Below are 5,121 nucleotides of genomic sequence, written 5' to 3'. Positions count from 1 at the left end.
TAAGAAAATATGCTCTATTTTCTTTCTTTTAACAATATTTTTTCAAGCCGGGCGGTGGTGGCGCACACCTTTAATCCCAGCACTCGGGAGGCAGAGGCAGGCGGATCTCTGTGAGTTGGAGACCAGCCTGGTCTACAAGAGCTAGTTCCAGGACAGGCTCCAAAGCCATAGAGAAACCCTGTCTCGAAAAACCAAAAAAAACAAAAAACAAAAAAACAATATTTTTTCATTGCTATTGTATATGTTTATCAGGTTAGGCATATATAATATATTATAATATAATATATAATATTAAACCAGATTTCTCTCTCTCTCTCTCTCTCTCTCTCTCTCTCTCTCTCTCTCTCTCTCACACACACACACACACACACACACACACATATATTCTCAAACACTTAGCATTCCTTTTTTAAAATTATTCTTATTGAGTTATATATTTTTTCTCTGCTTCCCTCCCTTTCTCCTCCCCTCTGCCCTCTCCCATAATCCCCATGTTCCCAATTTGCTCAGGAGATCTTGCCTTTTTCTGCTTCCCATGTAGATTATATTCACATATGTCTCTCTTAGGATCCTCATTGTTGTCTAGGTTCTCTGGGATTGTGAATTGTAGGCTGGTTTTTCTTTGCTTTATGTCTATAAGCCACCTATGAGTGAGTACATATTATATTTTTCTTTCTGGGTCTGAGTTACCTCATTCAATATGACGTTTTCTAGCTCTGTCCATTTTGCCCACAAATTTCAAGATATAATTTTTTTCTGCTGTGTAGTACTTCACTGGGCAAATACACCACATTTTCTTTATCTATTCTTTGGTTAAAGGGCATTTAGGTTGTTTTCAGGTTCTGGCTTTGACAAATAATGCTACTGTGAACATAGTTGAGCACATGTCCTTGTGGCATGATTGAGCATCCTTTGCGTACATACCCAAAAGTGGTATTGCTGGGTCTTGAGAAAGATTGTTTCCTAATTTTCTGAGAAATCACCATGCTGATTTCCAAAGTAGCTCTACTAGTTTGCACTCCCACCAGCAATGCAGGAATGTTCCCTTTACCCCACAACCTCTCCAACTTTAATAGTCATCAGTATTTTTGATCTTGGCCATTCTTACAGGTATAAGATCGAATCTCAGAGTTGTTTTGATTTTCATTTCTCTGATGGCTAGGGATGTTGAGAATTTTCTTAAATGTCTTTCAGTCATTTTAGATTCATCTGTTGAGAATTCTCTGTTTAGGACTTTACCCCATTTTTATTGGATTAGTTATTCTTTTGATGACCAATTTCTTGATTTCTTTGTATATTTTGGAGATCAGCCCTCTGTCCGATGTGAAGTTTGTGAAGATCTTTTCCCATTCTGTAGACTGCTGTTTGGTTTTGTTGACCATGTCCATTGCTTTAAAGAAGCGTTTCAGTTTCAGAAGTTTCCAATTAGTAATTGTTTCTCTCAGTGTCTGTGCTATTGGGGTTATATTTAGGAAGTGTTCTCCTGCGCCAATACATTCAAGTTAATACAATATTTTTATTAATCATTTAGGAGTGTCACAATGAATATTATATATTGTGATAATATTTATTCCACTTCCAGTAACTCCTCCTATATATATCCCAACCCCTTCCAACTTGCTGTATTCTTTTTTATTCTTAATTTAAAAAGGAGTTTAGTTTGTGTTTCCCATATACTCAGCACGACTCACTTACCAGGTGCCTCACACTTAAATGGAAACTGACTCTCCCTCCCCAACCAATTGTCAGCTATCAATATTTTTCAGCTAAGGGTGGGTGTAACTCTTCAAAAGGTTGAGCAACAATGATGCTATTTAAACCTGACAAGTAGTATTTGTTATATTCACCAGACCCTAGTGAATCCTTAAGCTTTCATCTCCTGTATCAAGTTGGAAACCACCTCTATAATGTGTTTTAAAAGCTGCTGTAATCCTGTCTTATGTTACCCACTATTTGAGTTATTCCTTTTATTATCACAATTTAGATTTCTATTCAAAATATTATGTCAGCCCCTTTCATTGTTCATGCTAATAACCTATGTATCCACATGACTTTTTCTCACTGGTCCTCATTTCTTATTTATGCAAGTTATTTTTTTGGACTGTTTGCTCAGTTACTTGTCTTATTGCCCAGAGCAAGGGCTACACAACTGACATCATAGATATTTACAACCCCATCCTATATTTGTTACTTTCAGAGGTTATTGTATATTATCTAGTCTCTCAGTTGCTTTGGAGGAACCTCTATAATCATGTAGCATAGTTCATTCCTCAAGGAGACATGCAATCTATGCTACATAATGAAAGACAACCATGCTTGTATATCCTGTCACAGACATGTGACCTTTAGAGGAAGCAGTCTTTTCATCTATTCATGGACACTGTGACTGCTAGGGTAGCAAGCAATCCTGCCATTCCACACCACCAAGAGAAGGGGTGGCTGTACCAGTATCACCTCTGAAGGTGCTCCACTCAGTTGTGTGTCATCATCATCACATAGCTTATTTTTTTTTCTGAATGTAATAGAGGAAGAAGTCTTGAAGAGAAGATTGGTTACTAAGAATGTCCTTACCAAAAAAAAAAAAAAAAAAAAAATAGAAGAGATGTCCTTCCTAACTGCTATGTAAATCTCAGCATAGAGTATAGAAAATATGGAAAAATACAAGCAGTGGGAAAAGGAAACTAGGCCTGAGCCAGGACCTGTGAGTGTCTGGGAGTGAGTCTGGGACCTCTGGGAATAGGCAGGAACCAGATATCTATGTGTGTCAAAGTGTGAGTCTGGGACCTCTGAGGGCATAGGCCTGAGTCAGAACCTCTGTGGGACTGGCTGTCAGTCTGGGACATCAAAGGATGTAGGCAGGAATCAGAAACCTCTGCGAGTCTGAGCGTGAGTCTAGGACCTCTGAAGGAATAGGCCTGAGCCAGGTCCTCTGCCGGTCTGGGGACACCCAAGTCTGGAAACTCTGAGGTAGTAGATTGGAGCCAGAGACCTTTGCAAGACCAATTCCAAGCCAGGGACTTCTGCAGGAGTGGATACAGACCAGGGTTTACAGAAACAGGTCTGAGGTGTTGACCTGAGCCAGAGTGGACCTGAGGCAATGAACTCTAAGGAAGCAGGTCTGAGTCAGCGACCTTGGGCTGGAACAGGCCTGAGGCAACAAATTCCACAGAAGTAAGACTGAGCCAGCGTCCTGGGCTTGAGGCAGTGATCTCCAGAGCAGAAGGGGGGGGGGGGAGATCCAGACCAGGATCATTTGTGGAAGCAGGTCTGGGCGAGCAACCTAGGCTAGAGCAGGCCTGAGGCGGTGAGTTCCACAGGAGTGAGACTAAACAAGCTCTGTAGGCCTTAGGACAGAGTAGGCCTGATAAAACGAGCTCCACCACGGAAGCAGGAATGGATCCAGACCGGGAACATTGGCGGAGGCAGGACTGAGCCAGCAACCTGGGCCAGAGCAGACTTGAGACGGCCAACTCCACAGGAACAGGTACCGGGGAGCAACCGCTGAGCGAGTAGGCCAGAAACAGAACCTGCTGTAGGTCCAGGAGTGAATCAGGGACTTTCAAGGGAGTAGACCTAAGCTAGAATCCCTGTGAGTCTAGGACTTCCAAGGAACTAGGCCTAAGCCAGGACCTCTGCAGGTCTGGGTGTGAGTCTGGGACCTCTGAGGGAATAGGCCTGAGCCAGGTCTTCTGTGCATTCAGGCATCTGTCTGGGACATCAATAGGAGTAGGCAGGAACCAGAAACCTCTGCAGGTCTGAGCGTGAGTTTGGGACCTTTGAGGGAGTAGGCCTGAGCCAGGTCCTCTGTGGGTCTGGGCACTCCTACACCTAGGAACTCCTAGGGAGTAGATTGGAGCCAGAGTCCTTTACAGGACCAACCCCAAGCCAGGGACCTCTGTAGGAATGGATCCAGACCAGAGAGATTTACAGAAACATGTCTGAGCTGACAATCTAGACTAGACCAGGCCTGAGACAGCAAACTCCAAGGGAGTGGAGTAAAGCCTGGGAGCACTGAGTGACCTCCAGGAACACGGAGTGACCAATGGGGTAACTAGAACCATGGCACTGACTGCACCCATGAGGAACAATCATCTGAGCCTTGGATTGACTGGCACCTAGAAGATTAATCAGCAGAATCACAGACATCCCCAACCACACCAATGAGAGGAAAAGATGAATAGAAAAGGTGTATATGCAAAAGGATCAGTCAGTATAATAAAAAATTATTTATGCATCCATACTTTTTAAAGGTACTTTTCAGAATGACCAATATATATAACCAGACTAGGTACAAATCAATTGGACTTCCCACAGGTCAGGGAAGCCTGATTGCTCTTCGAGCTGATGAGGGAGGGGAACTTGATCGGGGGAGGGGGAGGGAAATGGGAGGTGGTGGCGGGGAGGAGGCAGAAATCCTTAATAAATTAATAAAATTAAAAAAAATAATTTAGAAGAAACATTAGAATCATAAGAAAAATGGATGAATGGACAAAGAAAACTTGGCATACATAGAAAGTGGAGTTTTACTTAGACCTAAGGAAGCACAAAATCATCATATTTGCACCAAAACAGATGAGGTTAGGTAAAAATTAGCTCATTAAACAAAGTCCCAACCTAGAAATGCATATAGCTCATGAGTACCCCATAGATGGTGTCTAGTTTTTGGAAAAGACATAAAAGCAGAAGGGAGACTATTTAGTCAGCCAGAAAGGGAACAGATGCGACCATGAAGGAGGTAAATATGATCAAGACACCATGTATTTGTGTGGGAAAGTTGCGATGAGAATCTTATTTTTTAGAAAGTAGAGGACAGTAGACACCCTTTTCACGTGAAAAGCTAGAGCCAGTCATCCCTTGTAGGTAACATATGACAGATCAGTTACTATCTACCAGTTTCCTTTTTAACAATCTAAAGAAGTAAATGAGGACTGTGACAAGAAATTTTTCTTCTATAAGAATCTCATGGTTTCAGTTTCACTCTGCAGTAATTTATTAGAGTTCACACTCATACAAATGCAAAGAGCCTCTAACTCTATACTCTGTGGACTATTGCTTTAAGAAGCTCCTCCCACATGCCACTGTTTAACTTTCCACTAGATATTTAAGGAGCTGTCACATTTG

Source organism: Microtus ochrogaster, chromosome 16 (genome assembly GCF_000317375.1).
Source record: "Microtus ochrogaster isolate Prairie Vole_2 chromosome 16, MicOch1.0, whole genome shotgun sequence".
Taxonomy (NCBI): Eukaryota; Metazoa; Chordata; class Mammalia; order Rodentia; family Cricetidae; genus Microtus; species Microtus ochrogaster.
Note: the sequence above shows the minus strand (reverse complement) of the source record.